We start from the raw sequence: 9,675 nt of genomic DNA on the forward strand, positions 1-9,675 counted from the left end.
CTAGATATTTTTTTCATATAAAAATTTTCAAAACACATGATTGAACTCTAATGTCAGGAAGAAATTAAAAGCACAACAAACCAACTTATAAAACTGGCACATTTCACTTTGCTGTTTCAACAAAATTTTCAGTTTTGCAAATCTCTGTTGCAAGGGACAATGACCGAACAATGTAAAACAAGGTACCTGAACACAGCCTCAAAGTGGGAGAGTATGTTGTCATGTCTGTGTCTGATCAAACAGAAAACAGTTTCTGGAAGCCTTACTGTGTTCACAGTGAAGACCCTTTCCACAAGGACTTTCTGAATTTGGACTACAACAAAGACTTCTGTGTCTCAGGTGACTAGCCTTTAAAGCACGACCTCTTGCTCATCATCACCAGAGTGAAGAATTTCTAATGTTTCCTAAGACTATCAGCTCCCGGAAGTTAGGGATCACAGTTTTCCATCTAGAGATTCCCCCAAATCATTAAATATCATGTTCTAAACTTAAATGTAATTAGGCTGAACTGACTGTAAAACCTGAAGTTTCATGAACATGGAAACTTTTCTATTTTCAATCCCTAAGGGAAATTATTATTTAATTAAGATATAAACTATTATTGTTGTAAGGAAAACTATAAAAATATATGAAATGTATTTTCTACTACATCTTATCTAAGATTAGAGTGGGTTTCATTGTTACACCAACGTTATATAGATACTAAGCATCCACAGCTTAATATTCATTTAAGTGTCAACTTCAGGGATATACAAACACATTCTGTTACTTTTTGAGAAACATTTTATTTGAATTTAGTTTAAGAATAAATTAAATATTGTTTGCAGTGATGCCTTGTTATTTTAGGTTCTTGCTATAGCCTGTAGGTTAGTTATTAATACTTTAACCCAAGAAATCAAGAGAATAAATTGTCATGATTTCAGTCTCACTGGGTTCAATGTCTATCTGCATTACAATAGAAGAAACTGAATTAGGCCATATTTCCGGAGTTAGTAAAGAGACAATTTTTCCTTATTAATATGAGTGTAAAAGTTACTATGAATTACCATAGATGGTTAGATATGCAAAATTAATCATAAATAATATTATTGCCAAAGTATAAATATCAAGTGACGTTCTTGCATATTATACACATTTTTCTAGTATTTACTATAGTTAATTCACATGGGACTTTATTCAAATTCATAGATAGTCAACCTTGAGGTCAAAATTAAAAGCATTTAAAGCAGCGTTGCTATAGATTGAACAGGTTCAGATTCAGTCCTCCTGAGGTTGGTGTCTATAACAAAACTGTGTCTTTATTTTAGGAAAAGTGTTTAATTTATTCCATCCCGTCAAGGTCAGGAAGTAACAAAGTTACACTTGTACAGAAATAGATCAACTAAGGGATTCACATAAACAGGAAGTCCAGAGGACTGATAAACTCACATTTCATTTCATAGAGTTTTTATAGAGACTCACTGCACTGCTTGGAAAGGAAACTTCTTAAGTCTCACAACAAGATTTAGATTGTAAAGTTCCAACCCTAGACGTGTTTAACTGACTTTCTGCTCTCATTGCTAAACTTTATGACAGTATATCAGATTAGAATGGATGGAAGCTTCCTTTTCAGCAAAATAAATGCAATCAGTTTAATGAAATAGTCCAAGAAACAAGAAAGAGATATAAGAAATCATTTGCTCATTATGCTAATTTAAAAGGGTATCTAAGGTCTTTCAAAACAAAACTGATTAAAGCGTATCATTTGCCTACTTAGGGGTGTGGAGCACGGAATTTTACCTAGCATAATATATAAGCCATGTTTGTTGACTGATGGTGAAACAAACATAATTTTTTGAATGTGGTAACCATGTTTCCTTTGTTTTTAACCTATGGTGATTTACAATGTTAACTTCATACAGAAAGTATCAATTGAAGAAGGGGTACTCACTTAACAAGGCCGATAGAAGCTTTGCCTTTGTGACTTTCTGTTGTACAAACAAATGAGAATAATCTTAATGACTTCTTTTTAATGGACTATAGAAGTCCAATTGCAAAAATATTTATAATATAAAAATGCTGGCTGGATAACAGATCTTTTGTTGTTGTTTTCTTTCCCCCCTTCTTTTCCCAATTAGTCTCCCAGAAGGAGCTCACGGGATTTAAGAATTTCATCATTGTTCAGTGGTGCTTTGGGATCCATTCCTATCTGTGGGGAGAGTGGGCGCTGTCTGTTCTTCATGATCATGTGGGGTGCATTCACAGAGATCCCATTGCACTGGAGAAGGTGTGTGAAATTAAAACTGAAGACGCCAAAATAAAAATAAAGAGAACATTTAATTATGATGGAGTTATAGAGCAACACGTTTCCTAAGGATTGAGAGATCAAGTGGCCAAGAAAGGCAATCAATTTTCTGTGAAATATAATGTGTCATGATAAAATAAAAAGTTTATATTTCTACACACTTTATATGATGACCAATATTAAATTATGAATATAGTTTTGTAGAAGCTGAAAGTTTCCCAATCATTTTGAAATCACAATATGTTGTAAGTGATATGAATTTAAGTAATTTCTACTGGCATTGTGTCACATTTGTTTTATAGCTTAAAATGAAAATAAAATTGTGTAAGAGGAAAAAAATTGTTAAAATGTTCCTATTTGAAGCTGCTCTGCTGTGTTTAGTACTTATGCATATATAAACATATGTGTGTATACGGTTTTTCATGTTTTGCAATACGAGGAAAGTGTGTGAATAGTTTAGTACAAAGGAAGAAATACATAGATTCTATACAATTTTCAATATTTCTGCTTTGCTGGTTATCAATTCAATTTTGGAAGAGATGATTTGTATCTTAAATTCCCATACACTGCAGCAAAACATTGATACTGATAAAAGTACCAATAACTAAAGAATAGCACGTTTTTTTATTGATTTTATTTACATCATTGGACATGTTGAGTGTTGTTTTCCTTTGTATATGTAATATTTAAAACATGTGTGTGAGAGAGAAAAAGTGTGTGTGTGAGAGAGACAGAGACAGAGAGAATGATTGCAGGTGACTGAGGAAATCAGACGAGAATGTCAAATCTCTTGGATTTAGAGTTACAAGGGACTGTGATCTCTCTCAAACAAACACTGCAAACTAAATTCAGTTCTTCGTCAAGAACATTAAAAACTCTTAACCGCTGAACCATTTCTCCTGCCCCTTCCTTTGTATTGGAAGGTCCCGTGATGAGTCATCAAAGTCATACAAGTGCAATTTCTATTTTAAATCAGTTGCCTGCCAAAATTAAAACTTTGGGCAACCTATTTATTGTCCACATTCCTTCTAGCAAAACTAACAGTTAACATGTATCTTTTTTATACACAGTGTTATTTGGGAACTATATGCACCACAGTACATTCAGGTAACTTTCTACACAGGACCCACTTGATTGCAAATCAAAGAAATTCTGCAGCCTAGAGGTGATCAACATATTTAATATGTGAGAGTGGTACCAAGAAGCTGATGTTTTCAAATGTGATTTGCATTATAATTTGTAAAGAATCATACTTTGTATAAATTCGTATTTCTATATATCAACTCTACCTTCTAAAAGAATAGAGAATTAACACTCTCCACATTATTACAATGTACTTTGCAATTGATTTCTGCTCTGAAAGAATATCCGTATTCCACAGTTTATTATTATGGTCATTCTACTAGTTTCTATATAGTTCTGTGCATGTATAAAAATACAGCATATAGTATGAGTAGTGAAAATCACATATTTTAAGATTTGAACCCGATCACATCTTTGCTTCATACCTCTTCCAAATATAGGGGCAAGTCAGCAGTATTTGCACCACTTGGGAGCTTGTTAGAATCTGAATATCCAAGGTGGCTCTCTGTAAGCTGTTTTGTAAGCCCCGGAGATACTTGGGATGCATAGAGTTTTGGGGGATCCAGGGCTCTGGAATAATTGGACTGAGGATCAGTGCTGTAGAATAATTGGACTAATACCTTAGGATATCTCTCACATTAAGGCTGGCAGATCTTCAGTGAGAAAATGAATGTGATGCTCCTTAGCCAGGCTTCACAGATTACACCCCTCTTTGCTTTACCCAGGCTAATTGTTATAAGGCCAATCTGGTTTTTTTTTCACAGCTTATCCAATTGTCGGGCCATTACATTTATGTATCCTCAAAGGCAACCTAGTGAGCTTGCTAATTCTTATGTTTCATGATAGACTTTAAAGCAACGAGATAACCTGTGAAGATAAATTTCCTGGCAGGAGGAATCTGATACTTTTCTGTACACCTAATTGCTCAGAAAGATTAGCTAGCTTTTTCTTCTATAGGAAATAAAGATAAGAAAACCAGAGTCTACTTGCAGCTAGAAGTCCACAGGGAAACGGAAGTTATGATATTATGCAAAGGATGCTATCCTGACACTGTTTTGAGATCTGCATCTAAAACATATATTTTAGGTTTTTGTTATTTAGTCTCTTTCATTTATAATTTGAAATTTAATATAACAAAATCATTTTTTTCTTTTACTTTTTTTGTCAGACAATAATATAATCTATCTATGGTATCGTGAAAATTTGTGATCAACTGACATTGTTTTTGAATGATAATATCAGCTGTTTTGGTCAGTATAACTATGTGTTATGATAACACTAATGCCATTTGCTATGTTGATATATCCCCATTGATATATGCAGATGAGAAGTTGCATGCTAATTTTTTCCCTTGGCTTTTCATTTTTTTCATTTTCATGTTTCACTTTCTTTCCTTCTGCCACTTGTTTGAATGCTCTGAATTATTCTTGCCTTTGCTGGCTCACTGCAGATAAATACTTGGCTATCACAAGACTATTCCATACTTTGGCTAATTCTACTGTGTTTGCTTAACTGGGTGCTCAGGAACTCTTTGAAATCCTGTACCATTCCATAGTACCACAACATCCTCTTTCAGAACACATTTGACATAAGAAAACTCAACCGAAGTAAATAGGATTCTGCTTTTAATGGAAAAGTCTAGTTGGCACAGAACGAATGCATCATTTAGACCACTGGGAACTAGAAATAAAAATGAGTGAGGCGATGCCAGCTTAGGAGATGAAATCAATAGTGTCTTTCCGTGGGGGTTTGATTGAGAAATGTCTCCCATAGGCTCATGTATGAACACTCGGTACCTAGTTAGTGGCAGTGTTTGGGGAAGTTACATCATGGGGAACAGGTTTCGAGAAGGCATAGCCTCATTCCACTTTGGGTTAGTTACCGATGCTTCCTTTTTGTGTTTGAAGGTCTGATATCACAGCTGCCTGCTCCTACCCCAATGCGTGCAGGGTGCTGCTGTTCCTCACTTCCAGGATAGGCTCTTATTCTCTAGAAAACTCAGTCCAAACAAATTCTTCTTTGTTCAGGATGTATTATTATTACAAAAGAAAAGTAGTAATTCATACAGAAGTTGGTATCAGAGAGCAACCTTTTGGTATGAAAACTTGGCAATGCTGTTTTGGGGAGGAACATGGAGGACTTTGAAACTTTGGACTAGATAAGAACCTGAAAGCTCTAAGCAGAGTTTAAAGGACCACCATGCTAGTAACCTAAGACACTAGTGCTGAGAGCAAAGCAGTTGTCAGAAGCCCCACTCAAGAGGTTTCAGAGGAAAGTAAGAACTTTTGTAGCAGTTATAGGGCTAGAGACTATTCTTGTAATGGTTTGGGAAAGAATATTGCTGCTTTCTTCCTTTGTCCAAAGAACTTGCCAGAGGCTAAATTAAAATATAAGGGGCTAATTTTTGGTGGAGGAAATATGAATCTACTACAGTGTTGATTTGTTATGGATAATGCATATTAATGTCTACATAGATAGTAAGAAAACAGGCAGAAAGACATACAAAAATATATTGAGAAAAAAAAAGGAGCTGTAAGACATTTGATGTTAGAGCCATGGCATATGCTTCAAGAGAAGATTTGAGTCATTAAGGAGCAACTGCCTCTGCACTGGGACAAAAAGATTGCCCAGAGGACAAGGTTCCACCTAGCTAAACTTCCCACTTGTAAAAAGAAAATTCCTAAGCAATTTTATGCTCCGAGAAAACAACCACAAACAAAATGCTTCTATTAATGTGATTCAAGGGGGCAGCAGCCATCCCACACTGGCAAATGAAATTGGCAATGCTATCTGCATGGTACTGGATTTAGGGGATGGAAGGTACCATTGTGAAAGGGCTCGTGTATTCTTTCTCTGCCATTTTCAATTGCTGTTGAGGACAGGAAGCACTTGCCCGTGGAGTATGTATTGAAGGCCCCGAAAAGGCCAGATGCCCTAAGAGACCAGCAAAAGACGTGGGAAAGAGAACTCTGAATTTCATGACAACCAAAAGATGTTGGTGATACTGGTAAAGTATTCTGATATATCTACTAGGTAGAGTCACATAGAGGGTGTGGAATCAGCTCGACAGAGATATTCTGCTGCAGGCAGCAAACTAAGGAGTTGGACCTTCTAAGTCCTTTAAAAGTTACTCCCAGACACTGGACATGGACCTTCAGGATTTAGAGTTTGATCTGCTGGGTTTCAGTCTTGCTTTGGTTCAGTATTTTTTCCACTATGGTCTCATTCCTTTGAAATGGTAATGTATACCCTGTGCCATTAGATGCTGTAAGTATGAGATTTGCTTTTTGATTTTGCAGAAGCATTACACTTAAAAGATTGCCTTGAGTCTCAGAAGAGACTCTAAAACTTTTAAAGTGTTAAGACTAAGACTTTGGGAACATTCAAAAATGAGGAAAATGATTTTTTTTATTTTGAAATGGCCATGGGCCTATGGGTTAAGGGAGAGTAATGTTCAGTTTTGAAAGAAAACTGTACACTGTAATATCGAAAATTTAGCTTGGTTCTCCATAAGTGGTAGTGTTTGGGAAGTTTAGTGTGCCGCTTAGTAAAAAGAAGTATCACAGAGGGCGTATTTTAGATTACATAGATCTAACTGATCCAGATTGTTGTCCGCATTACGCTTGTCATTGAATATGTCACCTCTTGGCTTGCTGATTCTGCAACCAAGCTTGTTGTTTGCATTCATACTTCCTTGTCATGATGGACACTTGCATCTTTGGAACTTCATTTTTTCCACAAGTTGTTTTGGTCATGGTGCTTTATTAGAGTAACAGCGCATTAATTAGCATATTTCCAGTGCAAACAACTGTTTTTGCTGTTCAGTGACAAGAAAGGAAAATAAAAACAAAAATTCAATAAACCTTGGTATCTAGAGAGATAAGAGGTTGGAGAGGGAGATCCAGTGTCATTTAATGAGTACTTAGGCCTCTTACATTTTAGTTGCATGCTAGAATCTGAGAAACATCACATGAGTGGGTTTTTCTCTTTTAATAGACTCAGTGAGGTACTGTTCCTTTCAATGAGCATATCAGAATCAACCCAATACAAATATTTATTTTCTTTTTTAAAGCAGACAGTTGCATTGATTGTTATAAAGTAGGCTGAAGCATCTACATCACATGTCCACTTTTCTGTTACCAATGAATTTTGAGTTTAAAATATTAAGAGTAGTTTAGGAACTATAGCAATTCTTTGAGAAGGACAGTATTTAATTTTTTTCCTTTACTATTTTTAAGGCATCTTTAATAATCACTTTCCTTGTTAGTTGTAATCATGTTCCTTTAGAAACAAATTAGCAGTAGGGTTTGAGTCCCACCCCCTCACTCATTAGGTACTTAGGTCCTGGCTCATAGTGGAGATGTCCCTCTCATCCCACCTGCCAAGCCCTCCAACTTCAATAAGCTACAGATCTTCTTTGACATGGATGTCAGCTGGGAGGAGGTTGGTCAAATTGTTTTAGAATTATTTGCAAATACTGTTCCTGAAACAGCAGGGAAAAAAAATTGTTCATTGTGTACAGGAGAGAAAGGCACTGGATCCATAGCTGGGAAGCCATTTAAAAGGATGTCCTTTCCACCTAGTTTATTAAGAAATTTATGATTCATGGTTGGAACTTCTCACCTCAGAATGGGACTGGAGGAAAAAGTATTTATTGTAAAACTTTTGATGATGAAAATTTTCATCAAAAGCACAACTGGGAAGGTTTGCTGAGCAAGCAAATACAGGTTTCAATCCATGTGGTCCTCAGTTCCTTATCACAATAGCTCCAACTCTTCACATGGGTGTGAAAAAAGGTATTTGTTCAAGCACTTAAAGGATCAGGTGAGCCAAGGATGCTTGAAAATGTCGACATGAATGATGAAAACCCTGCCAATTTGTTAATTCAGTATGTGAATAGTTGAAAAATGAGAATACTAAGACTAGATGAAACAGATATAGATTTAAAAGATGCAGACAAGATTTTAATAAAAACTGAATACTTAAAAAGTTTAAAATACATTTTTTTAAAAATCTCAGACTGGAGGATGGGTATTAAAGACATGCAAAATTATTAAGGTATGTGGATAATTCAAAGGCTTTTGCTGAGACAAGAGATAAATTCAGACTGCGACCCATATCCTTATACAGTTTACTGAGTATTGGTGTTTGTAAATTGAAGATGTCAAACTGGCAGGGAACATTTGACAGTTGTTTGGAGGCTCCTGAAATGGATCCATCAAATATCAAAGCACTATACTGCAAAGTGCAAAGAGTGCAAGAATTAAAGGAACATGATCAAGTTTTGGATGATTTTAGGAAGGCACAGGAGATGGGCCTGGCAGATAAAGCTACTTAGGAAGAACTGCTTGAAGTCAAATAAGTAATAAAGGCATAGAAAAGTTTAGGGAAGTGCAGCGTATGCAAAAATGACTGTTTAATAAAGACTAAATTTTGCTTAAGTATTACAGATTGATTATATAATAGATAATGTAAGTTACTGTCTGCATATGATATCTGATGTGTTCCTCTTGATACTTTGTCATCATTGTTTGTGTAGAAGTAGTATCATAGGTTCCTTCTTAATAAAGTATTATGAAATAAAGTGGATGTCATTAAAAAGTGTTCTGTCTCATTTTAACCAAGAAGGTTTTCTAGTTATTGTTAAAAGCCTTAAAGTCTTACCTAATTTTAGAATTTGTTGTCCAGCTAGCCAGTCACAACTCTATGTATTATTACTAGTGGCCATGGCTATGTTTCAGTAAAACTTTAGAGGACCCAAATTTGGTTCTTAGCACTTAATGTTTGATATTCACAATCGCCTGTAATTCTAGCTTTAGAGGACATGACACTCTCTTCTGGACTCTGCACCCTACACACACACACACACACACACACACACACACACACACACACACAGAGAGAGAGAGAGAGAGAGAGAGAGAGAGAGAGAGAGAGAGATTAAAAATAGCTTAAGTAGTTTCATTTTAGTATTGTTGACTGTGGTTTTAAATATTTTCTTGTGTTATTTCTCAGTAAATACACAATATAAATAGGGAATATTGTTCTGATATAAATATATTCACTACCCAATGTTTTATAAAATTCTAATCCACAAGAACTGTAAAAACGTTATGTGTGCATCATTCAACATTCTCAAATCAATACAACACAGCATTATCAAAAAGAATCACCTATATTGTTGTTTTAGTCAGTCATAGTCTACTATGGTATGGGAGAATTGTCTGTATTCTGTCAATCATGATTTAAATAAATGCTGATTGGCCAGGCATGAAGTAGAGGTGGGACAATCAGACAGGAACTAAAGG

General features: G+C 35.4%; 1 pseudogene; it reads left to right on the plus strand.

The window, feature by feature from the left end:
• Positions 1-221: 221 nt before the first annotated feature.
• On the plus strand, positions 222-8,744 carry LOC102001383 (annotated as a pseudogene).
• Positions 8,745-9,675: the final 931 nt, after the last annotated feature.

The sequence above is a fragment of the Microtus ochrogaster genome, linkage group LG4 (genome assembly GCF_000317375.1).
Source record: "Microtus ochrogaster isolate Prairie Vole_2 linkage group LG4, MicOch1.0, whole genome shotgun sequence".
In the NCBI taxonomy this organism is placed as follows: Eukaryota; Metazoa; Chordata; class Mammalia; order Rodentia; family Cricetidae; genus Microtus; species Microtus ochrogaster.